Here is a 12,412-nt window from a genome sequence, read left to right on the forward strand (position 1 = left end):
CCACAACTGTACACTACTACTATAGCCCTTATGGGTCAAGGGGGGGACCTGGATGTGGGTTTCTGGTGGGTTTTATTATTATTATATTTATTGATTTTAAATCATATCACAAGCATTATATCTTGTTAAGAAAAACAGAAAGAAAATACATTTTTCAGTACATTATTCTGCCAACATAATTCAACTTCTTTCTTAGACCACAATAATTGTAGTGGAGGGGCCGAGATACATTAGGAGTAAATCAAAAGAATAGGTTTTTTTTTTTTTTTTAAGAAATAAGGCCTGGATTCACCCACAAAACATTTATATTGTGAATAACATGTTCTTAAACTAACAGAGGATCTACTTGTTCACTTTCTTCAAATCTATGAAATTTCTCAAGTGTTCAGGATCTAAGAATTGGTATTTATTTTCCAGATATTTAATCTGACATTTACAAGGATATGCCAGTATAAAATTAGCACCTAATGCCTTGACTTCGTCTCTCATTGCCAAGAAAGAACGCCGTCTTTCCTGGGTAGTCTTCACTACATCTGGATATATCCGAAGAGTTTCACCATAAAATGGTTTAGCCAAATTTCTAAAGTACAATTTTTTGATCATGTTCAAATCTTGTTCAAAGACCATTGAAACAAGGAGAGTTTGCCTCTCAAAAATCCCATCATTAGAATTTTCCAAGAAAGCCGATAGGTCCTGCAATCCTTCATTCCCCTCTATTCTCCTTTTAGGAACTGGTAGATAATATATTTTGTTGATTGGCGGTATTAAGTCTGAAGAAATAGATAAATTTTCAACAAGGTATTTTTTAAACAACTCAAGAGCGTTAATTTCAGAGGAGTGGGGGAAATTTAAAATCCGGAGGTTCAAACGCCTATTGTAGTTTTCGATATTCTCAATTTTACGATGAATGATTGTTTTATCCTTAATCAATAAATCCGTTTTATTAGTCAGCAGTGAGATATCTTGTTGAACCTGCGTTTTATTTGAAGAAGTTTCCTGTTTCAATGCCTCAAACGCGATAGTTAGCGAATCCAATTTACTCACTATTTGTGTAGTTTCCTGAGCAGCTTGAGTAACTATAGATGATAAAGACCGAATCGCTGACAAAATAGATTCCAATGTTGGCGCCATGTTCTCCCCCACCGCCTTTGGAGTGTCTCCGCCGACTGGTAATTCTTGAGCAACGACCTCCGAATGCTCCTGGACCTCCAGACGCTCCCAGGCAGTTGCAGGGCATGGCGGCGGATTCACTTCCGGCGAAGACAATGATGCTTCTAAACCTTGTGGGCTTAGTGCTCCTTCACTTTCCCGCCGGTCATTCGTGGGGTGCTTGTGGCAAATTGGTCCAGCGTCATCTGAGTCGTCGTACCTGAAGCTGTCAGCGGTACGCTTCTTACGACGCCCTTACAGATTCATATTTTCTGAGGGAGGAAGGTTAATCGGTAATTGCAGCCGGTACAGTGGTAACTAAAGGAAGTTGCTGCAGAGGGTTTTTTAGTTTTATCAATTATAGTGTATATCTTTTCGTTTATCTTTCTTCAAAAAGCATTATTGGTACTCTGAAAAACCGTAATTTATTAAGAACCAATTAAAATATATATATATATATATATATATATATATATACACATAAACAGCCCGACACAGGCCGTGTTTCGCCCAACAGGGCTGCTTCAGGGGCTACATAACAGTCCTTTTACTGTCAAGTGTAATGAATATATATTGAGTGTGCTGAAGGAAAATGTAAAAAAGATCACCTTGATTTGAGAAAACAGCGCAGTCAGAGATGCCAAAAACAGAATAATGAAGTCAAACTGACAATCTCATATCTCTGAGATATGATATTGTCAGTTTGACTTCAGGTGATCTTTTTTAATTGGTTCTTAACAATAAATTACGTTTGTCTTTTAACGATCTGCTCTGTTCATTTTCCATCTGCCGTCATCTACTATGCTACTATGTTACATGTTGTTCTAGATTGAGCCATGGGTTGGCTAGAATCTTTAACCAGGCTGCAACCACTTGTAACTGGGCTATCTTATAGTATAATAACTGAAAGTTAGATGCCCCCATGCCACGTTGAGAGTTCACTCTCTTCTCCAAGGATCATGGCTGTAGGGCATTGGGTGTGGGTCCATTCCCTGGCTGAGTCAAGGGGCCAAATATTGGCTTGCCGAGGCCTGAGGCAAGCAGGCACCTCAGTTGGCAAGAAGGGCAGGACAGCAGTCTTGAGAGACATGTGCAGGGAATCCTGTTGCTGCATAGCCTCACCAACTGAGTGGCTAGTTGGCCCCCAGGACCTGGTAGGCTGATATCTGGCTTCTCAGCTCTGCTCAGGAAGGGCTCCACCCTCACTTACCCTACACCCATTGGCTCAGGCAGTGTTTCTCTGGGGATTAGGGGGAAGGGTCCTGAATAGAGAAGCATTATCCCTTAATGTGGGTACAGTGACCTGGACATAAAAATACACAGTATGGGCCAGACTGACCATCTACCTCACAATTGAACTTTATAGCCATCTGTCCCTTTTGGGGGGGGGGGGGGGAGGGACGGATATCTGGCCCTTCTACAATACCAATGCTACCACCTGAGATCTGAGGGAAAGCTGGAGTTCATGGGGCTGCCTGTTCTGTGACAGTGGCAGACACCTGGCATGCAGGTCCCCAAGTCCAGCTCCATGTTGGAGGATGGAACCTGGGTCATATCACAGGTGTTCCATGCCAATTATCCTAGTTATATAGGTGCCCTGCTGGGTCCAGGTAGAGGGCCAAATGTACTGATGTGGGCTACACTTAGCCTATTCGAAGCATTTCCCTGTCTGTTCATAGTAACATAGTAATTGACGATAGATAAAGTCTGCCCAACAAGATAAACTCATTTACATGGTATGTGAGACTTTATACCTGAGTTTGATTTGTCCTTGCCATTCTCAGGGCACAGACAGAGAAGTCTGCCCAGCCCTGTTCTTGTACTAAAAGTTCTGAAGCCCCTTAAAATTTACACTACAGCCCATCCCTTTCTATTTATTTATTTATTGCATTTGTATCCCACCTTTTCCCACCTATTTGTAGGCTCAAAGTGGCTTACATAGTGTGGTTATGACATAATCATTTCGTGATAACAAGTACAATTCTTATAGTTTGAATGTTGGTAAGAGAAGATAGGCATAGTCGTTTCATGATAATAAGTACAATTATTACTGTTTAAAGATTAGGTAAGGGAGGATTCAGTTACGATCAGGGCGTAGACCGTAGAAGTCTGCCCAGCACCGGTTTTTCTTCCCAATTACCGGCGTTGCCACCCAATCTCCTCTAAGATTCTGTACAGCTTGCATCACAAGACCAGCCCCATAAATCCCCCTGACCCTGCAGCCCTACATCCTTTTGACACACATAAGAATAGCCATACTGGGTCAGACCAGTGGTCCATCTTGCCCAGTATCCTGCTTCCAACAGTGGCCAATCCAGGACACAAGTACCTGGCAGAAACCCAAATAGTAGCAACATTCCATGCTACCAATCCCAGGGCAAGCAGTGGCTTCCCCATGTCTCAATCGCAGACTATGGACTTTTCCTTCAGGAACGTGTCCTAACCTCTTTTAAAGTCAGATATGCTACCCACCGTTACCACATCCTCTGGCAACAAGTTCCAGATCTTAAACTATTTTTGTTTTAGAAGTATTTCCATGTAGGAGTGGAGGAGTGGCCTAGTGGTTAGGGTGTTGGACTTTGGTCCTGGGGAACTGAGGAACTGAGTTCAATTCCCACTTCAGGCACAGGCAGCTCCTTGTGACTCTGGGCAAGTCGCTTAACCCTCCATTGCCCCATGTAAGCTGCATTGAGCCTGCCAAGAGTGGGAAAGCGCAGGGTACAAATGTAACAAAAATAAAATAGATACTATTAGAGATTCTACATGGAATGTTGCTACTATTGGAGATTCTATATGGAATGTTGCTACTATTGGAGGTTCTACATGGAATGTTGCTACTATTGGAGGTTCTACATGGAATGTTGCTACTATTGGAGGTTCTACATGGAATGTTGCTACTATTGGAGATTCTACATGGAATGTTGCTACTATTGGAGATTCTACATGGAATGTTGCTATTCCACTAGCAACATTCCATGTAGAAGGCTGCGCAGGCTTCTGTTTCTGTGAGTCTGATGTCCTGCACGTACGTGCAGGACGTCAGACTCACAGAAGCAGAAGCCTGCGCGGCCACATTGGTGTGATTCTGGGCAAGTCACTTAACCTTCCATTGCCCCATGTAAGCCGCATTGAGCCTGCCATGAGTGGGAAAGCGCAGGGTACAAATGTAACAAAAATAAAATAGATACTATTGGAGATTCTACATGGAATGTTGCTACTATTGGAGATTCTACATGGAATGTTGCTATTCCACTAGCAACATTCCATGTAGAAGGCTGTGCAGGCTTCTGTTTCTGTGAGTCTGACGTCCTGCACGTACATGCAGGACGTCAGACTCACAGAAGCAGAAGCCTGCGCGGCCACATTGGTGATCTGCAAGGGCCGACTTCTACATGGAATGTTGCTAGTGGAATAGCAACATTCCATGTAGAATCTCAAATAGTAGCAACAGTGGAGGAGTGGCCTAGTGGTTAGGGTGGTGGACTTTGGTCCTGAGGAACTGAGTTGGATTCCCACTTCAGGCACAGGCAGCTCCTTGTGACTCTGGGCAAGTCACTTAACCCTCCATTGCCCCATGTAAGCCACATTGAGCCTGCCATGAGTGGGAAAGCGCGGGGTACAAATGTAACAAAAATAAAATAGATACTATTAGAGATTCTACATGGAATGTTGCTACTATTGGAGATTCTATATGGAATGTTGCTACTATTGGAGGTTCTACATGGAATGTTGCTACTATTGGAGATTCTACATGGAATGTTGCTACTATTGGAGGTTCTACATGGAATGTTGCTACTATTGGAGATTCTACATGGAATGTTGCTACTATTGGAGATTCTACATGGAATGTTGCTATTCCACTAGCAACATTCCATGTAGAAGGCTGCGCAGGCTTCTGTTTCTGTGAGTCTGACGTCCTGCACGTACGTGCAGGACGTCAGACTCACAGAAGCAGAAGCCTGCGCGGCCACATTGGTGTGATTCTGGGCAAGTCACTTAACCTTCCATTGCCCCATGTAAGCCGCATTGAGCCTGCCATGAGTGGGAAAGCGCAGGGTACAAATGTAACAAAAATAAAATAGATACTATTGGAGATTCTACATGGAATGTTGCTACTATTGAGATTATGTTGCTACTCTTGGAGATTCTACATGGAATGTTGCTACTATTGGAGATTCTACATGGAATGTTGCTACTATTGGAGGTTCTACATGGAATGTTGCTACTATTGGAGGTTCTACATGGAATGTTGCTACTATTGGAGATTCTACATGGAATGTTGCTACTATTGGAGATTCTACATGGAATGTTGCTATTCCACTAGCAACATTCCATGTAGAAGGCTGCGCAGGCTTCTGTTTCTGTGAGTCTGACGTCCTGCACGTACGTGCAGGACGTCAGACTCACAGAAGCAGAAGCCTGCGCGGCCACATTGGTGTGATTCTGGGCAAGTCACTTAACCTTCCATTGCCCCATGTAAGCCGCATTGAGCCTGCCATGAGTGGGAAAGCGCAGGGTACAAATGTAACAAAAAATAAAATAATGTCATTGAGTGTCCCCTGGTCTTTATTCTTTTCCTCAGAATGAACACCATTTACTGCTACCCTCTGTTGCCTTTCACTCAACCAGTTCCTAACCTAGTCACTTTAGGGCCCGCACTGAGGGCACTCAGTTTATTTATTAGTTGTCTATGCAGTAGCATTTAGCAGGGGGAATTATGTGCTGTTATATGTAGAAACTAGTAAAAAAGGCCCGTTTCGTAAACAAATGAAACGGGCGCTAGCAAGGCTATAGAGAAAGTGAGAGTGTGTATATGTATGTGTGTCTGTGTGTGTGTGACACAGAGAAAGTGTGTGTGTGTGTGTCTCTGTGTGAAAGAGAGTGTGCACAGGTAGGGTGAAAATGAAGAGACAGCAGTGAAATTATACATAGGACAACTGAACCATTTGAGGCATGTTTGTGTGTCTGTGTGAGAGAGTGTGTATATGTGTGTGGGTGCGTGTGTGTGTGAGATACAGACAGTGTAAGTGTGTGTGTGTGCGTGTGTGTGAAAGTGAGTGTGAAAGGGTAATGTCAAAATGAAGAGACAGCATTATAATTGTACATATCACAGCACAAACATTTGAGGCAGTTATTGCCTTATCTCCCCCCTGCCGCCCCCTCCATACCCAACGATTCGTTCCTTGTCTTCCATCCCCTCTGTGTCCCGTGTGTATGTGTGTGTGAGAGAGAGAGAGGTGCCAGCAGTCCCTGTGATAGTGGCAGGTCAGTTGCTCATTATAGCCAGTTAAGAGTGAGAGTGTGTGTGTATGTGCTGGTTTTTTTCCTTCCCTCATATGCCCTCCGTGTCCGTTGTTTGTGTGGAGAGCAGAGATCTATATGGTCCTTTTAGCGTTGCTCTTGACGTCGCGTAGCAACTGTGTGCTGCTGGTTTTCATTGTTCCGCGATGTGTCTTATGTCACGTTCCGTCGCTTAGTAACGGGTTCGCGATGTGATTGATTGAATGTCATTGGTCTGCCCTCGACGTCATGACGTTTGACCATGGGGGGGCGGGGCCAGCACTCATGGGCGAATTCTGTGTTTCACCACCATGCATTTAGAACGTTGGGACTTGTGGAGGCTTCAGAACGTTAGAGAGATGATTATGTACGTAGCATTGTAAGCCTCCCAGAATAGTACGTCTGTGTTCAAAAGAAGAGCAAGACTTGAGGGTGATCGTATTTGATGATAAGGTGGCCAAACAGGTGGAAAGCCAGGGCAGTGGCCAAAGCCAGAAGGATGCTTGGGTGCATTGGAAGATTTTTTTCCCCCTTGTCTATTGAAGTTTGCTGTTTTGTATTTATATTGGGTATTTCTTATATCTGAGGGCCGGGGAACCTATTTCTGCAAAACTTATTACATAAGTACATAAGTAATGCCATACTGGGAAAAGACCAAGGGTCTATCGAGCCCAGCATCCTATCCACGACAGCGGCCAATCCAGGCCAAGGGCACCTGGCAAGCTTCCCAAACGTACAAACATTCTATACATGTTATTCCTGGAATTGTGGATTTTTCCCAAGTCCATTTAGTAGCGGTTTATGGACTTGTCCTTTAGGAAACCGTCCAAACCCTTTTTAAACTCTGCTAAGCTAACCGCCTTCACCACATTCTCCGGCAACGAATTCCAGAGTTTAATTACGCGTTGGGTGAAGAAAAAATTTCTCCGATTTGTTTTAAATTTACTACACTGTTGTTTCATCGTATGCCCCCTAGTCCTAGTATTTTTGGAAAGCATGAACAGACGCTTCCATATCATCATGCTGATCAATCCATAGACTGGTGGGTTGTGTCCATCTACCAGCAGGTGGAGATAGAGAGCAAACTTTTGCCTCCCTATATGTGGTCATGTGCTGCCGGAAACTCCCCAGTATGTTCTCTATCTCAGCAGGTGGTGGTCACACACAGCAGCAGCTCTGGCTAGGCCTCCAAGCCTAATTTTTAGGTTTTGTTGAGTGCCTGGGGTTGAGGGCTCTTCTTGAGCAAGTGCAAACCTGGTGGCGCCAGGTCCCTCCTTTTCTCCCCCCTCCCGCTGGCTCCGTTAAAAAAAAAAAAAAAAATTTTGAACGTCCTTAAAGGCGTTTATTTCGACGTTTATTTAAACGTTTATTGCAGCTACTCACTGGGACACCAGGTCGTTACAGCTCGGAGCGGAAAGCAGGTAGTTTTTACCTTTTTATAGCGAGCAGGGGGTTCCCCGATTGATCTCCACGTGGCATATGGCGTCGGAGGGCGAGGGCGCAAAGAGTCGCTCCCCGGATCGCTTGGGCGCTTCTAGAGGGGATGCGGGGGTCTTAAAGTCTGATTCGCCCTTGTTGGGTGACAGTTTCGTGACCGATGAGTGTCCCGGTCCTTCCTCCGGTGTGGCGGTTTTTCCCGCCATAAACGCCCATCCCCCGCTGCTCGCCTCCGCCATCTTGGCCGGCCATGCGGCTCAGACGGCTTCTTCTTGGGCCGCCCTTGAGGTAGGAGACATTAATGCCATGAACGCCCTTAATTTGGGCGACGGCACAAAAGCGGCTAAAGTTAAGCGCCGTTCTTCCCACGCGGCTCCTTCGCGGAGTGTCGCGCCGGACGCCATCTTGGATGCGCAGCATGTCTCTCCCCCGCTCTTGCGAGCGCCGGTTGAGGGGGCGTCTAGGGCTGTAGCCCAGGCTGCGGAAGTGCACAGTCTGGGGGGTTTCTCCCCCGAGTTTGTTTTGCTGCTGCATCAGGCCTTCCTTATGCAAAACGCTGCCCCGGCTCCCTCGTCTGGTAAAGAGGTTGAGGCCCCCGGAGGTAAACGTCCTCGGGTTGATTCCCAGGCCTTGGAGGACTTTGTCTCCTCCGATGTAGATGAGGGCAGCGTATCTGAGTTCTCCCAACAGTCCTTTGCGGATTCCTTGGAGGAGACGGATCCCCGCTCGGATGGAGCGGATGACCCCTCTGCAGTGCGGCTTTTTAGCTCAGAGGATTTGCCCAACCTGTTGGTGCAGGCCATGGGCATTTTGAAGATTTCCTCTCCGGAGGACGTCTCTCCCTCAGCCCCTGTTGGCTCTGCCATTATGCTGGGGACGAAGCGCCCGCCTAGAACCTTCCACGTGCATGATGCCATGCACACCTTAATTTCGGCTCAATGGGATGTCCCGGAAGCGAGCCTTAAAGTGGCTAGGGCTATGTCCCGCCTCTATCCTTTGCCTGAAAGTGAACGTGAGGCCTATCTGTGGCCTACTGTGGATTCTTTAATCACTGCGGTGACTAAGAAAACGGCGTTGCCGGTGGAAGGTGGCACGGCCCTAAAGGACGCCCAAGACAGAAGATTGGAGGCGGCCTTAAGGTCGTCCTTTGAGGCGGCTGCTTTAAGTTTGCAGGCCTCAGTTTGCGGCTCCTATGTGGCCAGGGCGTGCCTGACTATGGTGCAGCAGGCTTCCCCCTCGGATCATTCCTTGAGGGCTGATTGGCCGGCCCTGGAATCGGGCTTAGCCTATTTGGCAGACTTGCTGTATGATGTCTTGAGGGCCTCAGCTAAAGGCATGGCTCAGACAATCTCTGCGCGGCGGTGGCTTTGGCTGAAGCATTGGTCTGCTGACCACGCCTCTAAATCCCGCCTGGCTAGGTTGCCTTTTAAAGGCAAGCTGCTCTTTGGGGTCGAGCTGGACAAAATCGTGACCGATCTCGGCACGTCTAAGGGCAAGAAGTTACCAGAGGTCAGGGCTCGGGCTAGTCCTCGCCCCGGTACCTCCAGAGGACGGTTTCAGGAAGCCCGTCGGTACCGCCCGGGCAGGTCGGGCTCCTCTGCCCCCTCTTCCTTCAAGAGGAACTTCTCCCCCAAGCAGCATTCCTTTCTCAGAGACCGCCGTCCCGGAGGTGCTCCCTCCGGTCCTCCCCCAGGGTCTCGTACCCAATGACGGGGCCTTGGTCCACGCCCCAGTGCAGATTGGAGGACGGCTGTCCTCGTTTCTGGGCGAGTGGACCACAATAACTTCAGACGCTTGGGTGCTGGAAGTCATCAGAGACGGCTACAAGCTAGAGTTCTGCCGACCCTTAAGAGACGGGTTTGTACACTCTCCCTGCAAGTCTCCGGTCAAAGCTGTGGCAGTGCAGCAGACCTTGGACAACCTGATCCGCCTGGGTGCGGTCGTTCCGGTGCCAGAAAATCAGATTGGCAAGGGACGTTACTCCATTTACTTTGTGGTACCAAAGAAAGGAGGTTCTGTCCGGCCTATCCTCGACCTCAAAGGGGTCAATCGGGCCTTGAAAGTGCGGCACTTTCGCATGGAGACTCTCCGCTCTGTTATAGCGGCAGTGAAAGCAGGAGAGTTCTTGGCTTCCTTGGACATCAAGGAAGCGTACCTGCATATTCCCATCTGGCCTCCTCATCAACGCTTTCTGCGTTTTGCAGTCCTGGGACGACACTTCCAGTTCAGAGCCCTCCCTTTCGGGTTGGCTACTGCTCCGCGGACCTTTTCCAAAGTAATGGTGGTCATCGCGGCCTTCCTGCGAAAGGAAGGAGTACAAGTCCATCCTTATCTGGACGACTGGTTGATCCGAGCCCCCTCTTATGCAGAGTGCGGCAAAGCTGTGGACCGGGTAGTTGCTCTTTTGAGCTCCCTGGGATGGATCATCAACTGGGAGAAGAGCCAGCTGCGCCCGACTCAGTCCCTGGAGTATCTGGGAGTTCGTTTCGACACCCAAGTGGGCAGAGTGTTCCTGCCAGACAATCGGATTGTCAAACTTCAGGCTCAGGTGGACCAGTTCCTAGTAGCCTCTCCTCTTCGGGCTTGGGACTATGTGCAGCTGTTGGGCTCTATGACGGCCACGATGGAAGTAGTGCCCTGGGCCAGGGCTCATATGAGACCACTACAACACTCTCTGCTGCAGCGCTGGACTCCGATGTTGGAGGATTATGCTGTGCGCCTTCCCTTGGACCCAGCAGTGCACAAGGCGCTGAGCTGGTGGACGCAGACAGACAAGTTGTCTGCAGGAATGCCTCTGGTGACCCCGGAGTGGATTGTCGTCACGACGGACGCCTCTTTGTCGGGCTGGGGAGCCCACTGCTTGGGAAGGACAGCGCAGGGGCTCTGGTCTCCTGCAGAGGCAAAGTGGTCTATCAACCTCCTGGAACTCAGAGCCATTCGGTTGGCGCTTTTGGAGTTCATCCCGGTACTGGCGTTGAAGCCAGTACGGGTCCTGTCGGACAATGCCACGGCTGTGGCCTATGTCAACCGCCAGGGAGGTACCAAGAGCGCCCCTCTAGCCAAGGAGGCCATGAATCTATGCCAGTGGGCAGAAGCGAACCTGGAACAGCTGTCAGCGGCTCACATTGCCGGAGTCATGAATGTCAAGGCGGACTTTCTCAGTCGCCATACTTTGGAGCCCGGAGAGTGGCAGCTATCTGCTCAGGCGTTCTTGGACATCACGAAGCGCTGGGGCCAGCCGAGCCTAGATCTGATGGCGTCATCGGCCAATTGCCAAGTGCCGCGCTTTTTCAGCAGAGGACGGGACCCTCGATCCCTGGGAGTAGATGCTCTTCTCCAACAGTGGCCGACACAAGAGCTTCTCTATGTGTTCCCGCCCTGGCCCATGTTGGGCAGGGTGCTAGACCAGGTGGCAAAGCATCCGGGCCGGATAATCCTGGTGGGTCCGGATTGGCCCAGACGTCCCTGGTATGCGGACTTGATCAGGCTCGCAGTCGACGATCCTCTGCGGCTGCCAGTGGAGCAGGGCCTGTTACATCAGGGTCCCGTGGTGATGGAGGATCCCTCCCCCTTTGGTCTTACGGCCTGGCTATTGAGCGGCAGCGTCTGAGAAAGAAGGGCTTCTCAGACAAGGTCATCGCCACTATGCTGAGAGCGAGGAAGCGCTCTACTTCTACTGCTTACGCCAGGGTTTGGCGTATCTTTGCAGCGTGGTGTGAAGCAGGCTCACTTTCTCCCTTCACTGCTCCAATTTCTTCAGTGTTGGCGTTCCTGCAAGAAGGTCTGGAGAAAGGCCTGTCGCTCAGTTCCCTTAAAGTCCAGGTAGCGGCTCTGGCTTGCTTCAGGGGCCGCCTGAAGGGGGTTTCCCTGGCTTCGTAGCCAGATGTGGTGCGCTTTCTCAAGGGAGTTAATCACCTGCACCCTCCTCTGCACTCAGTGGTGCCTGCGTGGAATCTCAACCTGGTGCTAAGAGCATTGCAGAAGCCGCCTTTTGAGCCCTTGTCGAGGGCATCTCTGAAAGATCTGACGTTGAAAGCCGTCTTTTTGGTGGCTATCACTTCAGCCAGAAGAGTTTCCGAGCTCCAGGCACTCTCATGTCGAGAGCCTTTTCTGCAGTTCACTGAGGCAGGAGTGACTATTCGCACAGTGCCTTCCTTCCTGCCCAAGATTGTTTCTCGCTTCCATGTGAATCAGCAGCTCTGTCTCCCTTCCTTTCGTAGGGAGGACTACCCAGAGGAATGCTCTCAAATATCTGGATGTGAGACGTGTCATCATCAGATACTTGGAAGTGACCAATGATTTCCGGAAATCGGATCATCTGTTTGTCCTGTTTGCAGGTCCTCGTAAGGGTCTGCAGGCTGCTAAGCCTACAGTGGCAAGATGGGTCAAGGAAGCCATTGCAGCGGCTTATGTGGCCGCGGGGAAGGTGCCGCCTATCCAGCTGAAGGCTCACTCCACTAGAGCTCAGGCGGCCTCGATGGCAGAGGCCGGGTCCGTCTCCTTGGAAGAGATTTTCAAGGCGGCAACTTGGGCTTCGGCCCATACC

At 48.9% G+C, this 12,412-nt stretch overlaps 1 protein-coding gene across 1 annotated transcript in view; it reads left to right on the forward strand.

The window, feature by feature from the left end:
• The window catches only part of SPATA5 (spermatogenesis associated 5), a 488,555-nt gene that overhangs the window by 79,370 nt on the left and 396,773 nt on the right, over nucleotides 1–12,412 (forward strand).

This window comes from Microcaecilia unicolor, chromosome 2 (genome assembly GCF_901765095.1).
Source record: "Microcaecilia unicolor chromosome 2, aMicUni1.1, whole genome shotgun sequence".
Taxonomy (NCBI): Eukaryota; Metazoa; Chordata; class Amphibia; order Gymnophiona; family Siphonopidae; genus Microcaecilia; species Microcaecilia unicolor.